This window comes from Globicephala melas, chromosome 19 (genome assembly GCF_963455315.2).
Source record: "Globicephala melas chromosome 19, mGloMel1.2, whole genome shotgun sequence".
Taxonomy (NCBI): domain Eukaryota; kingdom Metazoa; phylum Chordata; class Mammalia; order Artiodactyla; family Delphinidae; genus Globicephala; species Globicephala melas.
Window position 1 is genome coordinate 48,693,398 of NC_083332.1, and position 24,679 is coordinate 48,718,076.

At 39.5% G+C, this 24,679-nt stretch overlaps 1 protein-coding gene across 1 annotated transcript in view; it reads left to right on the top strand.

The window, feature by feature from the left end:
- Positions 1-24,679, top strand: part of HYDIN (HYDIN axonemal central pair apparatus protein) — a 435,992-nt gene that overhangs the window by 12,232 nt on the left and 399,081 nt on the right. The window contains exon 2 of the mRNA XM_060288997.1: positions 10,165-10,320. The gene's annotated coding sequence lies outside the window, so the exon portion shown is untranslated. The remainder of the gene's footprint in view (positions 1-10,164; positions 10,321-24,679) is intronic.

Genomic DNA, 24,679 nt, shown 5'->3' on the forward strand with positions numbered 1-24,679 from the left:
TCCCCTACCCCTATTTCCCCCTCCCCTCTTTCCTTTCCCCACTGGTAACCACTAGTTTATTCTCTATATCTGTCACTCAGTTTCTTTTTTATTATATTCACTAGTTTAATTTTAGAGTCTACATATAAATGATAACATTCGGTATTTGTCTTTCTCTGCCTGACTTATTTCACTAAGCATAATATTCTCTAGGTTCATCCATGTTGCTGCAAATGGCAAAATTTCAGTCTTTTTTATGGCTGAGTAGTATTGCATTGTATATGTATACCACATCTTCTTTACCCACTCATATTGATGGGCACTTAGGTTGCTTCCATATTCTTGGCTATTGTAAATAATGCTGCTATGGACTTTGGGGTGCATGCATATTTTTAAATTAGTGTTTTTGTTTTCTTTAGATAAATACCTAGGAGTGGAATTGATGGATCACATGATAGTTCTATATTTAGTTTTTGAGAACCCTCCATACTGTTTTTCATAGTGGCTACACCAATTTACATTCCTACCAACAACGTACAATGGTTCCCTTTTCTCCACGTCCTTGCCAATATTTGTTACATGTGGTCGTTTTGATGATAGCCATTCTGACAGATGTGAGGTACCTGAGATCTCGTTGTGGTTTTGATTTGCGTTTCTCTGATGATTAGCCATGTTTGGCATCTTTCCATGTGCCTGTTGGCCATCTGTATGTCTTTGGAAAAATGCCTGTTCAGATCTTCTGCCCATTTTAAAATTAGGTTGGTTGGGTTTGTTTTGGTATCGAGTTACATATTTCAGATATTAATCCCTTATTGGTCATATCATTTGCAAATACCTTCTCCCATTCAGTAGGTTGTTTTTTATTTTGTTGATGGTTACCTTTGCTGTGTAAAAGCTTTTAAGTTTAATTAGGTCCCATTTGTTTGCTTCTGTTTCCTTTGCAGTAGGAGACAGATCAAAAAATATATATTGCTACAGTTTATATCAAAGAGTGTTCTGCCTATATTTTCTTCTAGGAGTTTTATGGTTTCTGGTCTTATAAATGCTTAATTTTAAAAAACACTTTATCAGTTTTCAGATAAGTAAGTTGGTGTCTTAGCAACCTCCAGGGGTGACAAAAATTTTTTTTGCAGTTGTTTTTTTAAACTATCTCTAGGACCTCATGGGTGGTTATATATTTGATGTATCTTTTTTTTTTTTTTTTTTGCGGTATGCGGGCCTCTCACTGTTGTGGCCCCTCCCGTTGCGGAGCACAGGCTCTGGACGCGCAGGCTCAGTGGCCATGGCTCACAGGCCCAGCTGCTCCGCGGCATGTAGGATCCTCCCGGACCAGGGCACGAACCCGTGTCTCCTGCATTGGCAGGCGGACTCTCAACCACTGCGCCACCAGGGAAACCCTATTTGATGTATCTTAATCAATTACCATTATTGTTCTCACTTGATGCTTGAATTATCCTATTTGACATGGGTGTGTGGGAGAGAGACTCCTTCAAGTTGATACTATGTCATTTTTTACATAATTCAAACAGTCTTTGATACTTTCTGGCACAGCATGTGCCAGTTTCATCTTTTATATTTTCTGCCGAGACCTGATGTCATCCTGACCTTAGTGGGAATGTCTGCAGTGCTGTGGTTCTCAAGATTTTTGGTGTCAAGACCCCTTTATGCTCTTAAAAATTATTGAGTAATCCAAAGAACTTTAGTTTATGGGAGTTTATCTGTTGATATTTTCCATATCAGAAATTAAAACTGAGAAAAATTTTGTTTGTTAATTCAAAAATAATGATAAAACCATTATATGTCAATATAAATATTTTTATGAAAAATAACTTAAAAAACAAAAGTTAGTGAGAAGCATGGCATTGTTTACATTTTTGCAAATCTTTTTTTTTTGTCTTTATAATAGAAGATGGCTAGAATCTCATATCTGTTCTTACATTCAGTCTGTTGTGACACAGTTTTGATTGAAGTACTTAAAATCTGGCCTCACATGACTATGTGATTGAGAAATGGAGGAGTATTTAACAACCTCTTTATGTAATTATGGATATTCTTTGATGCTACTCTAGAATGTGACAGGTAATAGTTTCTTAAAAGTTGGTTGCAATGAAGAATCTTAAACTATATTAATAACATTTTATACTCTGTTACACTAACATCCACTGGTCTGTCTTGCACTTTGAGAGGGTCACTTACCCACATGTGGTTTTGTAACACCGTGAATTTGTCATTTGGAAAATATCAGTTCATTGAATTTTGTACATCTTGCAAATGTTGACACATTTGATTATATGGTATCAAAAATAAATCACATTTTTAAACATCCCCACTAATCTCATCAGAGAAATCTAAGTACTGAGAAGCTGTCACGCTCACAGTGGTGGACAAAATTTTTCTAAAATTCTGATTTTCACTTGAGTGCTTGAATTTTATCATGGCAGCAAATATTGTCAGTTGTTTTCCTTGAAGTGACAGCTCACTTTATCAATTTTTGAGAAAATATCTGTCAAAAATACTCAAGTCTGAATAACTATAGTTTGTCTGCTGGTGGTTCTTTAAAGTGAAAATGGTGTTCCATGAAAAATGCACCACTTCGGTTTACAACTCAGTCCACAAATGCTTCCTGGAGACAGCCATCCTACTTGGATATGCAGCAGAAGTGCTTCATGTGTAGTTCTCATTTCTTCACCTAGAATATTAAAGACATACTCAAGGATTGAGACAATAAAATTCCTCGTGTTTACTACTTCATCAAAGGTATTCATAGGTAAAAATGGCTTCCCCTCCCCCCACTATGATATGTGTGATGAAGAATGACTACTAGTATAGTTTGTTGCCACTACCATGATTTGTGCTAAGACACCAGCAATTTTGCCCACTGCTTTTGCATAACATTCACTAGTAACATAGTGAAAAGGGGAAATAATGTCTTGGTTGGGTCCACATACCACACTTTGAGAGCTGGAGCTCAGGTGTTTCCCCATTATATCAGCTGCTGAGCTTTTAAAAGTTTATTTCATTATTTTTATTTATATTAATGAGGTGTTCCTATTTTTGAGGCTTTTAAAAACATAAATGAGTGTTCAATTTTCCATTTTTTTAAATCTGTGAAGATAAGCATATTTTTCTCTTTAGCTCTGTTAATATGATTAGTTGTATTAGTGGATTTCCCAATATTGAACTCCTCTTAACATTTCTGAAATAAGCACTGCTTGATCTTGATGGATTATTGGATTCTGTTTGCTAATAGTAGTTACAATATTTGCATTAATATTTATAAGTGAAATTGGTCTGTAGTTTTATTGAGCAGTATTTATCTGGTTTTGGAATCAATTTTATATTTGCTTTATAAAAATAATTTGGATGTTTTCTTTTTTTCCCCTGTGCACTGAAGGAGTGTAAATTGCATTTGCATCATCTGATCTTTAAGCTTTGGTAGACTGCTTTGTGAAACAAGCTGAGCCTGGTGTATTTTTGGCAGGGGAACTCATTTATGATTTCCTTTATTTCTTTTTACAAAATTCATTTGTTTAGAGCTTTTGTTTCTATTCGTGTCAGTTTTGGTATATTTACTTAGAGTGTTACTTACTTCATCTAAATTTTATTAAAATTTTTTTTTCCATAAAATTGTACAGGGTAGTCTCATGATTTAAAAAAATTTCCTGTTTTGGGTTAGTTTCTTTTGTGTGTTTGTACTTTCTTTTCAAAATCAGGTTAACTATTTCTACTTTGTTGATTAATTTTCAAAGAACCAGCTTTTTTGGTTTACTTTCTGTTTTTTCTGTTTCTAACTCATCAATTTCTGCTTTATTTTTTAAAATTGGCATATAACATTGTATTAGTTTCAGGTGTACAACATAATGGTTCAGTATATGTATATATTGCAAAATGATCACCACAATAAGACTGGTTAGCATTCATCCACATACATAAGTTACAAATTTTCTATTTCTTACGATGAGAACTTTGAAGATCTACTCTCCTAGCAACTTTCAAGTATACAGTAGAGTATTTTTAATTACAAACAGTTGACTCTTGACCAACAGGGGTTTGAACTGTGCAGGTTCACTTACATGTGGATTTCTTTCACTAAATGTGTATTATATACATACACTATACTGTCCGTAGTTGGTTGAATCCATGGATGTGGAAGTGTGTATAAGGAAGGCTGAATATAAAGTTATACTTGAATATTTGACTGCATCGAGCATTGGTGCCCCTAATCCCTGACTTGTTCAAGGGTCAACTGTATATGTATTAACCTCCACCTCTGCCAACCACCAACCTATTCTCTGTATCCATGATCTCACTTTTTAAATTTTAATTTTTTATATTCTACATGTAAGTAAGATCATACGGTATCTGTCTTTCTCTGACTTACTTCAATTAGCACAATGCTCTCAAGGTCCATCCATGTTGTCACAAATGGTAGGATTTCCTTCCTTTTTTATGGGTGAATAATATCGCATAATGCATACTGCATTTTCTTTTTCTTTCAAATTGAAATATATTTAATGTATAATATGTTAGTTTCAGTTGTATTACATAATGACTTTACATTTGCATACACTATGAAATGATCACCACAATAAGTCTAGTCTTGTAACTGTCCATATGCAAAGTTCTCACAATATTATTGACCATATTCCTTATGCTGTATATTACATCCTCATGACTTATTTATTATATAACTGGAGGTTTATACTTTTTTTTTTTGCGGTACGTGGGCCTCTCACTGCTGTGGCCTCTCCCGGCGCGGAGCACAGGCTTCGGACGCGCAGGCTCAGTGGCCATGGCTCACGGGCCCAGCCGCTCCGTGGCACATGGGATCCTCCTGGACTGGGGCACGAACCCGCGTCCCCTGCATTGGCAGGCAGACTCCCAATCACTGTGCCACCAGGGAAGCCCGAGGTTTATACTTTTTAATCCCCTATACCTATTTCACCCTCACTTCTATTTCTGGCAGCCACCTGTTTGCTCTCTTTATCTATGAGTCTGTTTTCATTTTGTTTTGTTTGTTTTGTTATTTTAGATTCCACATAGAACTGAGATCATGAGGTATTTGTTTTTCTCTGACTTACTTACTTTACTTAGCTTATTTAATACCCTCTAGATCCATCCGTGTTGTCTCAAATGGCAAGGTTTTTTTATGGCTTAGTAATATTCCATTGTATATATATACCACATATTCTTTATCCATTCATCTGTTGATGGACACTTAGCTTGCTTCCATATCTTGGCTATTCTAAATAATGCTGCAATGAACACTGGAGTGAATACATATATCTTTTTGAAATAGTGTTTCTGTTTTCTTCGGGTATATACCCTGAAGGGAAATTGCTGGATCATATGGCAGTTCTATTTTTAATTTTTTGAAGAAACTCCATAGTGTTTTCCATAGTGGCTGCACCAATTTACAATCTCACCAACAGTGCACAAGGGTTCCCTTATCTCCACATCCTTTCCAACACTTGTTTTTTGTTGTCTTTTTGATAACAGCCATTCTGATAGGTGGGAGGTGATATGTCCCTGTGGTTTTGTGATCATCTATTGAGATGATCATATGATTTTTTATCCATTTTGTGAGTGTGGTGTATCACATTGATTGATTTGCAGATGTTGAACCATCTTTGCATCCCTGGAATAAATCCTACTTGATCATGGTGTATGATCACTTTTAATGTATTACTGAATTTGGTTTATTGAGGTTTTTGCATCTATGATTATCAGGGATATTGGCCTATAATTTTCTTTTCTTGTGGCATCCTTATCTGGTTTGGTATCAGGGTAATGTTGGCCTCATAAAATGAGTTTGGAAGTGTTTCTGTTCTGTTGTTTTGGAAGAGTTTGAGGACTGGTATTATTTCTTCTTTAAATGTTTGGTAAAAATCACTAGTGAAGCCGTTTGCTCCTGGACTTTTGTTTATTAGAATGTTTTTGATTACTCATTCAATCTCCTCACTAGTAATCTGTCTGTTCAGATTTTCTATTTTTGTGATTCGGTCTTGGTAGTGTTTTTAGGAATTTACCTATTTCTTCTACATTGTTAAATTTGTTGGTGTACAATTGTTTATAGTAGTCTCTTATAATCCTTTGTATTTCTGTGATATCAATTATAACGTCTCCTCTTTTATTTCTGATTTTATTTATTTGAGTCCTCTCTTTTTTTATCTTGATGAGTCTAGCTAAAGGTTTATCAATTTTATCTTTTCAAAAACCAGCTCTTGATTTCATTAATCTTTTCTATTGTGTTTTTAGTCTCTATTTCATTTATTTCCACTCTGATCTTTGTTATTCCCTTCCTTCTACTAACTTTGGGCTTCATTTCTTCCTCTTTTTCTAGATGCTTGAGGTATAAAGTTAGATTATTTTTTTGAGATTTTCTTATTTCTTGAGGTAGGCATTTATTACTATGAACTTCCCTCTTAGAACTGCTTTTGTGGCATCCCATGTTTTTGTATGTTGCATTTCCATTTTTATTTGCCTTAAGGTATATTTTGATTCCTCGTTTAATTTCTTTTTTAACTCACTGGTTGTTCAGTAGCATGTTGTTTAATCTCTCCATATTTGTGAATTTTCTAGTTTTCTTCTTATAATTGATTTCTAGTTGCATACCATTGTGGTTGGAGAAGTTGCTTAATATGATTTCTGTCTTCTTAAATTTATTAATACTTGTTTTGTGGCTAACATATAATCTATCCTGGAGAATGTTCCATGTGCACTCGAGAAGAATGTGTATTCTGTTGTTTTTGCATGGAATGTTCAGATACATTTGACAAGTCCTTCTAGTATAACGTGTTATTAAAGGTGAGTGTTTCCTTTTGATTTTCTGTCTGAATGATCTATCCATTAATGAAAATGGAGTATTAGAGTCCCCTATTATTCTTGTATTGCTATCTATTTCTCCCTTTATGTCTGTTAATATTTGCTTTATATATTTAGGTGCTCTTTTGTTGAGCGTGTAAATATCTTTCATTCTTTTCTGAGGGACAGCTTAGTCTGGTAAAGGTTTCTTGGTTGGCAGATTTGTTTTTTTTTTTTCTTTTGGAAGTTTGAATATATAATCACATCACATTCTCTCTTGGACTGCAAGGTTTCTGCTGAGATATTCAGTCATAGTCTTGTGGGAGTTCTCTTGTAAGTGCCAAGCTTCCTTCTCTTGCTACTTACAAGATTTGCTCTTTTTTTATTTTTATTTTTTGCAGTTTTGTTATAATGTGTTTTGGAGAAGATCTCTTTGGGTTGAATTTGTTTGGGGACCTCTGAGCTTCATGATCTTGATGTCTAAATCTCTCCCCAGATATGGGAAATTTTTATTCATTATTTCTTTAAATAAGCTTTTTGCCCCTATCTCCCTCTCTTTTCAATCTGGGACTTCCATAATGCATAGATAATGATGATGATGGTGATTTTGGTGCCCCTTAAGTCCCTTAGGGTTTCTTCATTCCCTTTCATTATTTTTTCTTTCTACCCTTCTGACTGGATCATTTAAAATAATCTGTCTTCAAGCTCACTGATTATTTTTTTCTTCCACTTGATCGAGTCTGCTGTTGAAGTTCTTTATTGAATTCTTCAGTGCAGTTGTTGAATTCTTCACCTCCAAAGTTTCTGTTTGGTTTTTATTTATATTTTCTATCTCTGTGTTGAAATTCTCATCTTGCTCTTATATTATTTTCCCAATTTCATTAAGATGTGTATCCATAGTTTCTTGTAGCAGTCTGACCATCTTTAGAACAATTATTTTGAATTCTTTTTTGGGTAATCTGTGGATCTCTATTTCTTTGGGGTCAATTACTGGAAGTTTACTGTGTTTCTTTGGTGGTGTCATGTTTCCCTGATTCTCCATAATCCCTGTAGCCTTGTGTACGCATTTGCACATTTGAAGGATCAGTCACCTCTTCCAAACTTTATGGACTGACTTTGGTAAGGAAAGACCTTCACCTTTGGGTGGTGGCATGCTGGAGCATTTTGTGATTCTAAGTCTAGTGGTGTGGGGCACCAAGTGTGAGGGTGTGTTGTGGTTCTGGGTCCAGGAGTACATGGTGTCTTGTTAGCTCAGGTGGCTGGGTTCCACGACATTGACAATTGCATGATCCTTGGAAAGAGCTACAGGGGTCTACAGTGGCTGCAAGGGCTCCTGGTCCTCAGTGGTGCCTCTAGGTCTAGTGGCTAGGGACCAGGGCATGTGGTAGTGGTGGTTGGAGTCAGGGTATACACATACTTGGTTGTGGGGGCAGCTGCAGGTGCCTGCATGGTGGCAGGGGCTGGCTGCAGACACCCGTGCAGTGGCAAAGGCCAGAGCCAGCAGCAGGGGCCAGGACCAACTGCTGTGGCTGCACGAACAGCTGTGGAGACCCTGGCTGTTGGTATGTACTCGTTTGACTAAAGGGGCAAGCCTTAGGTGAGTGCAAGGCAGTGGAGGCTAGTGATAGGAGCTGGGGCAGGCAGCTTGCGGGCACACACTTGCAGGGGCTTGCGTCAGGCCCATGTAGCAGTACAGGCCAGTGACAGGAATCAGGGCCATCTCTGGGTCCACAAGCTGCTGAGGGAGCCTTGGCTGTCTCTGTGTACTCTTGTGGCTGCAGTAACTGGCCATGGGTGTATGCACAGCAATGGGTGCATGCACAGCAATGGGGATCCGTTTTGGGGACCTAGGCTGCAGAGACTTACTAGTAGCCAGTGTGGATCCTGGGCTTTGGTGGGAGGGACTTGTGCAGATGGTGTCTTTGAACATGAAAACCTGTGAGGTGAAAATCTCAGCAGCAAAATCTTCAGGGGCCTGCAGTGAGTATGCTTGCTGTTGGTTTCCTCAGCAGCAAAAGCTGTTAGGGTCCTCTGCGAGCAGTCTGCTGGGATCTGCAATGAGATCTTCAGTGATAAAAGCTGGAAAGGCGGTCTACAGTGTCCGCAAGGGCCATTGTGGTCCTCAGCAGTGAAGACTTCTGTGGTCCTCTGCAGAGCCGGCTACTGGGAACCACATTTGCTCATGCTTCAGGACTGATACTGGTAGCTCCTGCCCTTCTCTGTTCCTAGCCATCTCTAGGTATCTCAGCCTTGCTGGTCTCTGGGCAGGGTGAAAGTGAATTGGGTTCTTTGTGCAGTGCTCTGAAAGGCTGGGGAAGCTGGTTGCTCACCCCACTTTCCTTTCACTGATGAGGGAAACTTCAGGCTGAGGAGTTTCCTCTTAGCACTGAGCAGTGCCAGCCTGGGGGGTGGGATGATACAGACAAAATGAAACTATTCTTCCTACCTTTTTTTTGTGGTTATTTTCAGTTTTTTGTCTCCATTGTGTTGCTGAAGCTTCTTAAGTGGACTCCTGAGCTCTCCCAGAGCTAATTTCATTCATGGATAGGTGTCTAATTGTTATTCATTGTGTGTGTGTGGGGGTCTCCTACTCCACCATCTTGATGATGTCACCCTTGTCCAGTCCTTTAAAAATGTCACACTATTGTCTTTTAGGTGCATGGTTTCTAACAAGATGGCTGTTACAATTGTTACATTATTTCTCTTTAGTAATGTGTCTTTTTTTCCCCTTTGCCTTCAAGATTTTCTCTTTGTTCTGTGTTTTCAGAGGTTGAATTTGATATGTCTCCATCTTGCTTGGGTATTTATCTTGGTTGGTGGTTTAGATCTGTGGTTTGATATATGCCATTAATTTTGGAAATTCTTAGCCATTATCCCTTCAACTATTTATTTTATCGCAGTCTCTTTTTTTCCTTCTGGAATTCTAATTGAACATCTATTAGATCATTTGTTGTTGTCTTACAGTTCCTGGATGCTGTATTCTGTTTTTATTTTTAAATATTTTTTTCCTTGTTGTTCAGTTTGTATGTTTAGCAAGTTCACTGATTCTTCCCTTAGCTTTGTTAAGTCTACTAATGAGCTTCTCAATAACAGTCTTGATCTCTATTACTGTGTTTTTTTTTTTTCTAGCCTCTCTTTTTTTTTCTTATAGTTTCTCTCTCTCTGCTGAAATTCCTCATTTGACAATGAGTGTTGTCTAATTTTTCCACTGGAGCCTTTGACATATTTTTCATAGTTATTTTAAATTCCCTGTCTGATAGCACCAATTTCTGTGTCATGTATGAGTCTGGTTCTGTTGATTGTTTTGTCTCTTGGCATTGTGGGTTCTTTCTCTTGCTTTTTTTGCACACCACATTACTGGTAATTTTTTTTTTTTAATAGGGGAGATAGAGAAGAAGGATCTGGGCAGGGCTCCATGCCTTTCCTGAAGCAGCTGCTCTTCCACTCCCCTAAGCCTGTACCATGAGGAGTGCTTTCTCAGGACTCTTGCCATCATTTTTTGTGAGTATCCATTGGAGTCTGCAGAGAGAGAGGCCGGTGAGTGGTGTGAAGTCCCCTTTATCTGCAGCCTTTAGAGCTCCATACTCTGTCACTAGCCTTCGCCAATTTCTTAACAATTCTAGGTGAATTCTTCTTACCAGTGTTCAAGTGCCCCAAGTAAACAAGTGCTTGCATTTCATGTCTCCCTGTAGGCATTTGTCTCTCACATTTGGGGCTAGTTGGCATTTCTTCAACTTCAGCTCTGTGATGGATCCAGGAAAAGTCATTAACTAACTAGTTCAACTTTTTTTTTCTATTATAAGGTCTTTTCCAGCTCTCAATAGCCAAGCAGAAACCCAAAACCCAAAACCCAAAACCCAAAACCCGATCCTTCTTTTTACCCCCTAATATCTCTACTGGTAGGATGACTCTTTGTCCTGATTTACACCAGTCTAATTATTAATAGCATCCCCCTTACATTCAAGAGTTTCTTCATTTGGAAGATAAATTGTATGATCAGCCTGTCCTTGAAAATATTACATAATGAGGTTTCACTAGGAACATATGTTAAGTTTGGATGGATTTATTTTGGATAAAAATCAAATATTGAAGGTCATTTTGGTAATATTCAAAAGGACATGAGGAGAAAAGGTGTAAATGAAAGACATCAACCAAATCCAATGTGTAGACTTTGTTTGGATCCTGTTTCAATCCAAAACAATTTTTTTTCAACAATCAGAGTCATTTGAACATGGGCTTAGGTATGAGAAGATATTAAAAAATTATTGTTATTTGGTTAAGTATTACAATGATATTATAGTTATGTTTTTTAAAAATCTTATTTGTTATAGATAAATTCTGATGTATTTGGAGGTGAAATGGTATGATAGTGGGAATTTATTTTAAAATGCTCAAAAACAAAAATAAAGGTGAAGGGTGAGAGAAATGTGATAGATAAAAACGAGAATGACAAAATATTGATAATTACTGAAGCTAGGTGATAGGTAGTTATTTTATTATCTCATCTTTATTGTATTTTTTGTCAGTTTCCATAATAAAAACTTTTAAAAAGAGAGATAAGAATATAATCAGGAATCTATTTCTTTAAAAAAAAAAGGTAATTATCCTAAAATTTAAAGTGGTAAAGGTGAACTTTTCTTGTGGCAGATCAGAGGTCAGGCAGCCCTGCCTAAAATTTCATTTGAAAACTTCCTGTGCTTCAGTGATTATTTAGCAAACCAGATAATCTGTGATATGACAGGTACAGGGAGAAGAAAAAGAAGTGAAATGCCATGGTTTCGATGTAGTTCAGTCCTGCAGACCCACACTGGACCAGGAGGAGGGAATGAACCTTGCAGATGTCTTATTAATCCTGGTTCAATTCAGTGTCTATTTCGTGCAACCTTACCTTAAGGATACGCTCTGCTATTCTTCCCTTTATCCAGGTTCTCACTGTCCCTCCATTCTCTCCTGTTTTCATAATTTGGAGAGACAAATGCCTTGGGAAGTGGGTAGCAAGGTTATAAACTCTGAGGGACCAAGGACTGTTCACTGTTTTGAACAGTGAATGGTATACCTAGTACCATTACTGGCACATGAAAGACATTAAATAAATATTGGATGAAGAAATGAATGAATAAATTCACATTTGCTGCTTGCCACATGGAAGGGACCTACTAAATATTGTATTTGTTCAATTGACTTGTGAGTGACAGAACTGAAAAGAGAATTTTAGAGTTTTATGTGCATTTAGTGCTGGACCTCTTCAAGTGTTCGAAAGATGTCCAGATGAACAGAATTAGCCAGCGTGATGTCTGTGAATAGGCAGGGGAAATCAAATGAAATGCAGCTTCATTGAAAATAAAAAGAACATTATGCAGTTGCATATAGGCCACCTTTCTTTCAAATGTATTTATGGGAATGATTAGGAGAGGACAGTGATTCTCTCCTCCCCTCTAAAAGTCCTTAGCTATAGTTCTGCCAAGAAATCAGGAGATTGTAATATCCTGTCCACAAAAAGTTGGTATGACAGGTACCCTTAAATAAACAGGTGTGATTAATCATGGTGCTGTTTGTTTTGATGAGCATGCAAGAGTGACAAGTTAATAATGAATCTCCAGCTCATACAGGGGAGGTGGCTATAAGGAGATGCTGTGGTTTAATTTACATCTTTGGAAGGCACTGAAGATCTAATAATCTCCCTGTCTCATCTATCAAACTAATACCCCTGATGTAGAAAAGCAAAACATTTTTAATTATTAATCTGAGAAGTAATAAAATCTTGTCTCAGATCACAAATAAATTGAGTTTCTGATGGTCTTAATAGACCCCTAGTATGTGTGATTTATTCAGATTCCAAAGCCACTGAAGACCCCTGGGAACCTTGGCTGCAAAACCATGCAAGCTGGGAACACCATGGGAATTGCCAATCCAATCAGAAGGTCTAGACCGAGGGCAGTGACTGATTTTACCTTAGATCTACCCAATAATTTATTTCACTTTCTATGTCGACTACAAATAGATTATGGAATACAAGTGTATGTGAATTTGAGATTCAGTTCTAAACAATTGCTTTTAGTTTTTGCTTTGGCTTAGTTCTGCTTATGTTAATACTTGTTCTTAAAAGATCAAAAGCTGTTTTGAAGTTTTTACTAAGTGTAGGATTTTAACCTGGCTCGAGAAACTGGGATACAGAAAGGGGAAAAAATCCTTCATGGCACGATGAGCCACTTGTGAAATCTAAACTGTGTTCAGTCTTCCAGCTCTTTGTTTCTTAAGGAGCTAAGCTATGGGGTGTATTGAATTTATTAATTTGAAAAACTGTCTCCTTATTGATACTAATAGAGAAGATATCATCTTCCTTGTTTAAAGAATGGACCATAATGGTCTCAGAGAAAGAGGAAGGTAGAATTATATGCATTTGCTGTATGTACAAGTGTATTCATTGCTCTAATTTGCTTTGAAATAATTTTTATAATGAAATTAGATTATAAAGTATGATTTCTGTTCGTCTTTTTACTAATGCTGCTTATAATTTCAGCTGAATCATTGCGATGTTTAATGTACTATTATAGGAAGTAGAACATAAAAATATCCAATTCCCCCTCATCCTTCAACCTTCCTTCAGCCCTGTGGCTCACAGCTGTAAATTAAGGTTGCATTTTGTCATGTCTTCCAAGGGCACACTGACTGGCATAGAATGAGATTCACGCTTCAACTAGCATATCCATTCGACTTAGCAATTAGGAAAACACATAATATCACCCCAGATATACTTTGGCTGCTTCTGCCTGCCTCTCTTTGAGGAAGGCTATATTCTCCTGGTCAGGAGTTCAGGTTGGGCCAGGTGGGAGAAGCCTTAGAGGAAAATCTCTTCCTCCTTCGTATTCGCCTAGCAAACATCCATTGACTCCCTTAGGTCATGGGGATGTAAGGACAAACAAGGACAGAGGCAAAGAGCACTGTATCAGTTGCCTACTGCTACTGTAACAAATTACCACAAACTTAGTGATTTAAACCACACAATTTATTATCTTCCTGCTCTGAAGGTCAGAAATCTAAAATCAAGGTATTGGCAGGTCTGTGTCCTTCTGGAGGCTCTAGGGGGAAGTCTGTTTCCTTGCCTTTTCCAGCTTCTAGAGGCTGCCTGCATTCCTTGGTTCATGGCTCCTACCTCAAATCACTTCAACTCCTGCTTCTGCTGTCGCATCTCCTACTATTCAACATATCTCCTGCTCCCTCTTATAAGGATTCTTGTGATAACATTGAGCCCAGGATAGTCCAGCATAATCTCCTCACCTTAAAACCCTTAATTTAATCACATCTGCAAAGTAGTATTTTCCACATAAGGGGTTCCAGGAATTAGGATGTGAACGTCTTTGGAGGCAGCATTATTCAGCAAGAATTTGGCATTGGACAGCTCTGCTACTCTCTTAGTTTGACTATGAAGTAAGTTTCTTCACCTCTCTGAATCTCAAGCTTCTTATCTGAGAAATGGAGTAAGTAATACCCATCTTATAGGCTTGTGTGAAGATCAAATGCCTGAAAATAATTAGCATTGTGTCTGACACATATTACTAGTTCAAGGAATGGGAAGTTAATGGATTATTGTTTTTACTATTCAGTGACGAAAGGGCACAGTCTCACCTCTTTGAGGACTTGTAAGTCTAGTGGAGAAGGTAAACACGTAAACAAATCATTATAAGTCAGTGTGAGGCAGTGTTACATGGGCTATATTCGTCTCAGGCTACAAGGTCCTCCATGCATGATTTCAGTCGTTCGTTTGTAGATGATTACCTAACATGAGTTTTGAGGTGAAGAAAGGCAAAACATAAAAGGTCTGAAGCTATGACTGACGTGGAATGTCAGGTCTTGGAAGGTTGTGTATTTTTATTTTGATGATCTCACGTTTTTTCCTAAGAAAAAACTATTTCCTGCTCTTGAGATATTATGTTAACTTTCTTGGACTTAGGGTATATGCTGTTTAACAAGTTAGGGCCTTGGACGGCTCAGACTACATCATATGGTAAAAGGAGAGACCGTAGTGTAGGTCTGTAAAGGAAAGTTGAAAGTCTTCTTGCTCCTTTCTCCTCCTCTTGCTACTGACTTTCACACCTACTCTCCCCCATGGGGAAAGAGTGCTGATCTGTTGGGAAATGTCCCAGGATTGTAGCTGGGCCATGTTTGCTGGTGACTAGAGTCCCTGTATGTGAAAACGTCTGCATTCTGAGTGGGTACCATTGTTGTGTCTCTCCCATCGTTGTGGCTTGAGTGCTGAGGACCAGGGTTCACTCTTTTCCTTCTGTGTATCAACTGGCCTGAGCACGTGTGCTCTCCCTATTCTGTCTGTCTTGTTTGCTAATTCTGCCCTCATTTTACCTCACCCTTCAGCAGCAGATGATGCAGACTCTTCCTTTGGCTTCTAGAATACCACTTTCTTGTTCTACCTCATGTCCACTCCTTTTCTGTCATCCCGGTTGGGTCTTTCTCATTTCCCTGACTTAATATTCAAATTTACCAAAGCTCAGTCCCAAGACCTCTTATCTTTTCTGTCTCTATTTATCCCATTTGTATGGATTTAAATACCATCTATATATTTATGGTGCTGGCATTAGTTTTCCCTTGCTGCTGTAACAAATTACCACAAACTTAGTGGCTTAAAACAACACTGATTTATTATTTTACAGCTTTTTAGGTTAGAAGTTTGACACAGTCTCACTGGGCTACAATAGCCTGTCAGCAGGGCTGTATTCCTTTCTGGAATCTCTAGGGAGAATTCGTTTCTTCATCTTTTCCAGCTTCTAGAGGCCTCCTACGTTCCTTAGCTTGTCTTATTCCTTAGCAACGTCATATCTCCCTGAACTTTCTTCCTTCATCGTCTCTCTCTCTCACCACAGCTGAGAAGAATTCTCTGATTTTAAGATCCCATCTGATGAGATTGGGCTCACTCATATAATCCAGGATAATCTCCCCACCTCAAGGTCCATACCCTTAATCACATCTGCAAAGTCTTTTGCCATGTAAGGTAATATATTCACAGGTTCTGAAGACGAGGTCATGGACATCCTTGGGAGGACATTGTTCTGCCTTCCACAATGCCCAAATATATGTCTCCAGCCTAGACCATTCTCCTTAACTCTAGGACCATATATTCAATCACCTACTTGACATCTCTGTTTGGATGTTTAATAGACATCTCAAACCTAATTTGTCCAAAATTGAGCCCCTGGGCAACATACATAGGCATATACTATATGTACATACATACATACATATACACACATATATGTATATATATAATTTGAGGTTAAACTTGAGATTGATATGGAATCTCAGCCCTCGACATCCAACGTCTAGAGTTCATGCAATCCAAAAGCTCCCTGCTAGAGTGAACTTGTATTCCAAGCCCCATTTTATAAGACCCAGAAAGGTTTTGACCATGTCTGGAGGAAAAGACTCATCTCTTGACCTTCAGTTTGATGCATGGAATACATCTTATCCCAAAGGTAGAACTGATAATTTGAGACCTCATAATGTATTCTTGTCTGTGGCTCAGCTTTTTGTGACATTAAAAGATTATTTAGGACCAAGTGCAAAACCTATCCTTTGTAATCCTGTCTGTGAACCGTCACTGGTATGACAGGAGGGGTCAATACAGACATAAGGACTTCCTTCCCTCACTGATAGGGGAGCTGGCCTCTGGCCCCCACAGCTGTTCCCTGCTGGAACGGTCATAGTTCCTAGGTGCTCTTTGACATTCTGAGCAGCTGCAATAGCAAGCAATTTAGTGCAAAATAATTCATCAATTAATCTCTTTGTTATTGGACATTTCAGATGCTTGTGCCTTAGTTCATACTATAAATGAGGTGGGATGTGGCATGACTCTTGATTGTCACAAATCTCCCAACGTATGGTTGTCCTGCCTGTCCCACCAGTGACCCGTGGGGACTTCCAGAGCCCAGAGAAGAATAGGGACAGTGTTAGGAGATGGTGAGACAGGTAGCCTGTGGGTTATACACAACTCCCTCAACATTAGCAGTGACTCCACCCTTTGTCTCCCACCCCAGGAAGCATATTAGGATGCCACTGAGTGAGAGGGCTAACTTTGGGGCCTCTTTAACTGTGACTAAAAGTACGTTATTTGAAAATTTTAATACTTGAAACATTGGTGACAAACTAGTTTCAGGATATCATGGTTCAGAGCTACTGCTCTCTTGGAATACTTTTAATAAATAAAAGAAATGTAAAGCAATGTCTACACACTTCAGCAGAATTGTCCAGAGGCCTGACTTTTGCCAAAGCTGAAAAATCCCTTGGAAATCTTCAGCTTCACACTTAATTACCACCTCCTTTGGCTGTTTCTCTTTTACTGCTTTTCTCTCCTCCCCCTGTGATTTTCCCTTCTTGTTGCCAAACACACGTTCTCTTCCAGACACCATCTGTTTTCAGAATATATTTGTATTTTCTTTTTCCTTCCCAAAGTAGCCCTACTTTGGGGCCTATGTTTTCCCCTCAATGGACTGCTTCCACTATGTTACCCCATGCCTTGGTGGGAAGGAAAGCTGTGGCTTGCCGAGTTGAAATATAACCAGGAACCCAACAGAGACATTCTTCTGGACTTGGAAATATGCACCCACCCTCTTAAGGACCTCAGAGTACAGGGATTGGTTTGTGGTATGTCTTTTTTTTTTTTTTTTTGCGGTATGCGGGCCTCTCATTGTTGTGGCCTCTCCCGCTGCGGAGCACAGGCTCCGGACGCGCAGGCTCAGCGGCCATGGCTCACGGGCCCAGATGCTCTGCGGCATGTGGGATCTTCCCCGACCGGGGCACGAACCCGCGTCCCCTGCATCGGCAGGTGGACTCTCAACCACTGCGCCACCAGGGAAGCCCTGTGGTATGTCTTTAAGATAGCTTTCCTTTGTTATAAAACTTCAAAGAATTCCAAAGTATCAAAAGGAGAAAGTGAAAGTAATTCTTTCCAATGTCTGCCATTCACATTCCTCAGAGGGCCATGAACTCCTCAGCCACACTCAGTGACCCTGTGACTGCTCTCAACAGTGCGGCCCATGTCCTTCTAGTCTCTTTTGCCATGTGTGTATCAAAATGTGTAATATGAATACATAGACATGTAAAACAAGTTGGATTATGCTGTACATATTGTCTGCAACTTGCTTGCTGTTATTTTACATAAATAGCATGGGCATCTTCTCATGTCAGTACACATACATTTTCTCATTACATTTAACAACTAGTATTCCACTGTATGAATGTACCATGATTTATTTACCCAACCCATTACTGATATAATTTCTAATATCTTATTATTATTACTAGTGCCTAACACATTTATCTTTACGCTTGTGCAGCTATATTCTCTAGGATAGTTGGAATTGCTGCATCAAAGGGTATGTGCATTTTGAATGTTGATAAGGATAAAAGATATCTTTAAAAGGGTTATGTGGGGCTTCCCTGGTGGTGCAGTGGTTGAGAGTCCGCCTGACGATGCAGGGGACACGGGTTCGTGCCCCGGTCCGGGAAGATCCCACATGCTGCGGAACGGCTGGGCCCGTGAGCCATGGCCGCTGAGCCTGCGCGTCCTGAGCCTGTGCTCCGCAGCAGGAGAGGCCACAACAGTGAGAGGCCCGCGTACCAAAACAAAAGCAAAAACAAAAACAAAAGGGTTATGCATTTTAAACATGGGTAGATACCATCCTAAACTTTATATGTAATCACTAACAGAAGCACAGCATTTTCTTCCTTCAGTTATCAGAGGTTATGAGATAAATGATATTAATTTGTAGCGTGTAAAGCATCTTACGAAGTATTTTTATTCAACTTATTTAACACTCACAGATATTCTATAGGGAGATAATGTTATCTCCAATTTACAGGTGAAGAAACAGAGGCTCATCAAAATTAAGTGATTTGCCTAAGACAGTACACTTGGGTGGCAGATCCGAGCCCGAGTCCATCTTTTATCTCCAAGCCTGAAATTCTTTGTCCTACAGCACTGCTGGCTTCTCATGGAGGAGCGCCAAACCTTCTGCTGTGCTGGATTGACTGAGCATAGGTGCAGGGGAGAGGGAGCGTGGAGGGAATATTGGTCAGCTAACCCCTGAGGCGTACCCGTGGACATAACAGACTTTTCTCTCTCTGCCATCACTTCCTTGGTGATGTTATTTGGTCACAGCTTTTAAATACCTCACTGTATGTCAGCGAGTCCTAAACTTTATATTTCCAATCTAGAACTCTCTCCTTAACATATCCTGTATGGAACTCTTGATCTTTCCTCCTAAACTTGCTCTACCTATAGCCATCTCAATTGGCTACTACCTCATCCTTTTAGTTCTTCAGGCCCAAATTCTTTTTTTTTTTAATTGAAGTATAGTTAATTTACAATGTTGTGTTAGTTTCTGGAGCACAGCAAAGTGATTCAATTATATATATTCTATTTCATATTCTTTTCCATTATAGTTTATTACAAGATACTGAATATAGTTCCCTATGCTATACAGTAGGACCTTGTTACTTATCTGTTTAATATATAGTAGTTTGTATCCTTTAATCCTAAACTCCTAATTTATCTCTCCCCCCGCTTTCCCCTTTGGCAACCATAAATTTGTTTTTTATGTCTGTGAGTTTGTTTCTGTTTTGTAAATAAGTTCATTTATATCATATTTTAGATCCCACATATAAGTGATATCATATGATATTTGTCTTTCTCTGTCTGACCTAACTTCATTTAATATGGTAACCTCTGGGTTCATCCGGTTTGCTACAAACGTTCAGGCCCAAATTCTTGATTCCTTTCATTCTCTCATACCCCTCATTCTCAGAGAATAGAACCAAGGCCAGACTGCCAGTTCCTACCAGGTTTGTAATTAAAATCCAGGCATGCCTTGCTTTAAAACACACCTAGATTATACTGCTTTATTCTAATCCCATTAGCCTGAAGTGTAGTTCTGATTTGACTCTTGGGATTTGTACTCTAGTTTAGGAGTCCATGGACTGAGTGAATGTTTAGACATGAGATCATGTTCTTAATAAATTATTTCTCCTGGTTTCTAAGACTAAAAAAGTTGAAAATCTGCGTTAAACTTATTGAAAACATAATTAATCTTAGCTCAGGAGATCACTGGGCCCAGATTTTTAAAAACAAACAAGTCCTTCCTAGGTTAGTTCTTCCACATTTCATGCATACATGTTGGGGGAAGAAAAATGGGGATGAGAGGAGTCCCAGAAAGGAACCTCTTGCTCTGCTGCTTATTCTCTCCCTCGCAAAAGTACAGGATCAGAATGAAGGTCTTCCAGTGGAAAGGCAGCTGATTTGGGGGGTTTAAGCAGGAGCTGAGGCAAAGCTGTGGATCTTTCTCCATGCACAAAGGAATGCAAACTCTTAAGTAAACCATGGTGAAAAACTTAAATTACTGATCAGAAGGGGGATTTAGCTTGTCAGGAGATTTGATTTTAATTTTAGTGTACACTTTCGGTATTTGTGTTTCTGTGTATACGTTTTTGTATAAGAAGAAGTCATACTTAGAAAACAAAAGCTGAGCAGTATATGTGCTATTTTAGTTAGAATTTAGTTGTCAACTGGGACCTCCCTGACCTTAGGAAATTTTGGTAAACTTAATTCAAATCCTCAATTTTCCAGCCTGATTAGAGTTTGCTTGGGACAGAGGGGGTTCCTGGAATGCGAGCTTTCCAATGCTAACGTTGGAAAAATCCTACACAAATCACAACAGGTTGGTTACTCTGAGCTTGACTGAGTCCAGAGCCCTTGCTTAATTTTTTCTGCCTCCTTGTTGTGACTCCTCTATTCAGACTTTCTCAATTCTACCCCGGGAGGACCTGCATCCAAATCTCAGTTCCTTCGTGGATTTCCACAAAAGATGCACTTGGCACTATGCATTTAAAGAAGTAAGCACCTTTCCTGAAGACTTAAAGGGTCAAATATTACACGGAGTGGCCTTTAACCATGTCTTTGGCATTTTAGCATCCGTCTCTTTCTTTCTGTTGCCTTCAACAAAGCAGCAAATTTGTTCTCTTGTCTTATCCAGAGTATTTCTGCCTCTCAAGGTCCTTGGTGGCAGGGGTCCCACATTTTATTCCATAGGGTACACCAAGAAATTTTTTCAAGAAATGTGGGTCTCATCTAAGAGGAAGTCTTTACCCAACTACTTAGAGAATAAAATCGTGTCCATTACATTACATAATGAAGAATATTTTATACAAACATGGGCAAAAAGTTTTGACCTGATTTGGGATTATAAAGCTGCCTTCCTTTTTTCCTCTTTGCTAAGATCTTGTAAGATGCAACTCTACCCCCAATTATACAATGCCATTTTTTTTCTTCTCTCCTGGAGCTTACCAGTAAGGACTAAACTGAGGATAGAGCTTAACTGTCTTCTTGTTTTAGGGACATCATGGAATTTTCCTCAGAGGTATGTGGCTTTATGCATTAACAAATGCGTAAAGGATACTGGCTATGCGAGGGGGAATTGAGTGTGCATCTTAAAAATCAAGTGATGCATCTTTCCTAATGGAAGGCATTAAAGATTCAATTCTGTTCTCCATAGTGGCTGTACCAATTCACATTCCCACCAGCAGTGCAAGAGTGTTCCCTTTTCTCCACACCGGAAGCAGCCGCATAGCACAGGGAGATCAGCTCGGTGCTTTGTGACCGCCTGGAGGGGTGGGATAGGGAGGGTGGGAGGGAGGGAGACGCAAGAGGGAAGAGATATGGGAACATATGTATATGTATAACTGATTCACTTTGTTATAAAGCAGAAACTAACACCCCAACGTAAAGCAATTATACTCCAATAAAGATGTAAAAAAAAAAAAAAAAAGATTCAATTCTGGCTTGGACCAGAGGCAGTAATAATGAGGAAGTTGTCAAAACCATTCATCAGGAAGGGTCTAGAGGGAAGTGAGGTCAGATGGATGAGATTCTGGGTGGTCTAGAGCCTCTGAGTGAGGACTGTTTTGCTCTTCTTGGAAATGACACACCTGAGCAGGGATGGGAACCTGTTTGGGGTGGAGGTCAGAAGTCTCGCCTGGTTTCTAGTTCCTCTTATTCATTATGTCTGGACTGTGGGAAAGTCACGGAGTGTTATTAATAGGGAAATTAACCAAGAGAAGTGGGAGACATGGGGAAGGGCACACATGGGAGATATAAAAGGTGGGTCAAGAGAGTATAAAATGTCTAGAAACTTCTAGAAGTCTCTGTCCAGGTCCCTATTTGAAAAGTTGTGCTTTGGTGACCAGAGAATAATAATAATAATAATAATAATAATAATAATAATAATAGTAGTAGTAGTAGTTGCATACTTACTATATGCCAGACATGGTGTTTAATGCACACACAGAAAGGTGTTCAACCAGGGAAATGCAAATTGACACTGCAGTGTGATAGTGCTACAAATCCACTAGAATATGTAAAATGAAAATGTCAGAAAATACCAAATGTCGTTGAGGATGTGGAGCGACTGAACTCTCATACGCTGCGAGCAGGGATTTAAATTGGAACAACCACTTTGGAAAACTGATTGGCACATCTGCTAAAACTGATACCCTCTGACCCAGAAATTCCACTTGACCCACAATTGTATACATAGTTGCACCAAAAGACGTACAAGAATTTTTATAGCGGCACTACTTACAATAGCCCCCAAATGGAAACAACTGAAATCTCCATCAAGAGTAGAATGGATAAATGAATCAGAATATTTGCAAAATGGGCTAGTATACAGCAGTGGGAATGAATGAACTCTAACTATGTGTAGCACTATGTATGAATCTCATTTGCGCCTCACAGTAACTCTGTGAGGTAGTTATTATTATTACTTCCATTTTACAGGTAAGAAAACTGAAGCACAGGGAGGGTAAGTTATTGCCTAAGACCACACAACTAGGAAGAGGAGTAGCTGGGATTCAAACCCTGGCAGTTGAATTCCAACCCTTAACTACATGTACCACTACCCCTAACCTCTGGCTGTACAAGCGGCAGGTACTTTGTGTGTGTGCTGCTTTAGTGTAACACACCCAGAGGCACAGGAGCTGGTACAGGTGGGCCCTGCAAAAGGCATCTACCAGCTAACTTTAATTACCATGTGCCAGGCCGTGTACAAGTGCTTCACCTAGAGTATAATGTTTAATCCTCACAGAAGCCTTCATAGTGGGTACTCTTATTGTGCCCATTTTTACAAATGGGGAAACAGATATGGAGAGGTAAACCAGTTGACTAAGGTCATATCACTGGTATGTGATGGAGCCAGGATCCCAAGCCAAGTCTGTGTGCTACAGAGTCTGTGCCCTTCACTATCCCACCACGTGCCTTTCTTCAGCAACAACCAGGAAAGCAAAGCTGCAGGGCCTACATCCTAACAGGAACCGCTGCTCCTGGTTACAGAGCTTGAGTTCTTTGAGCTATATCAACTGACAACAACAATGAGAATTTGAGACCAAACCCTGAAGTTTCATGAGGCCATTTGACTGTTAAGCAAAGTATCTGCCATAGGTTATTTTCACCTACCTTCAAGGGAAAAAGAAGCCTGCATTTCCATGGCTTTGACCACATCTTCCTGGAAACAAAAAAGATAGATAGAAATCTCTGCAGCTTTTGAAGTTATGCCAAAGTGCTCCCAGGCAGGCACTGAGCATGGCCCCCTTTTAGCATCCAGAGCTGAGAGGACTTGTACTGGGGAGAAAGGAAGGGTTACTTAGCAGATGGGTGCGTGTGGAATTCCTTGGTGAATTCTGAAACAGGCATGGGCCTGCACCCCAGGGTTCTCTAATGAGAGGAGGCCTGAACATTGGCAACCTCTAGCCAAGAAACAGATGCCAGGCCTTCCTGCATTGCCAAGAGCAGAAGACATCGGGGACTCAGGTTCTTTTGCTTGAATGTGTTGATGGAAGAGTGAGAGGGTAGGAGACTTGGGGTATTTTTTATATTTCTTCCTGAGTGTAGAGTTTCATCATCACCAGCTGGAATCATTACAGTAGCTTCTTACCTGGTCTCCCTAACTCTAGCCTTTCTCCTCCCTGATTGACCTTTCTCACAGCCCGCAGGTAGTAAGTCCATACCTGAAACTCTGGCTGCCACTTCCCCAAGTACACCGTGCAGTTGAATGTTGCCATGTCTTTGCAAATGCTGAATCCTCCCACTTAACATGGCATGAGCCTACTTAACTTTTTTTTTTTTTGGCCGTGCTGCGCGCCATGTGGGATCTTAGTTCTCCAGCCAGGGATCAAACCCACATCCCCTGCATGGAAAGTGCTGCGTCTTAACCACTGGACCACCAGGGAAGTCCGAGCCTACTTATCTCTGAAGCACCAGTTCAAAGCTCAGTCTTTGATGTGGCCCTCCGTGACCACCTTCCTAGATAAAAGGAAGTCACTGTTAACTCCTTAGCCACTCCCAAAATGATTTTTTTTTTGCATTTTAATACATAACATCCCTGCTCTAACCATGTACTGTAATCATTTGCCATCCTGTCTCTAGTGTAGACTGTGGGCGTCTTATGGGCAGGAGCTGTGGTGTATTCCTCCCCGTATCGCTAGCACCTCACAGTACACAGCTTGTCTAAGTGCTGAGTAAACGTTTGTTGGATGAAATCCGAAAGCACAGAGCTTTGAGGTATATGATCATAGTGTTTACAGCCCTGACACAGTCACTGGAAAAAAAAATGCTCTTCTCAGGTCAGCTTTCCCCTCTGCTGTCACATTGCTATCTCGCCCATATGTGCCCCTTCTTAATTTCAACATTAGTGCCAGAAACTCTAGCTTTTAAGGGTAGGCAATGAGTTGCTTTCCTTCATGTCAATTTTCTCATTCAGGTGGGTGGTGGGGAGGTGACAGAGTTAGCAGGGATGAGGTCTAATATAATGGAGTATTTGTGAGTGGGGAACAAGAA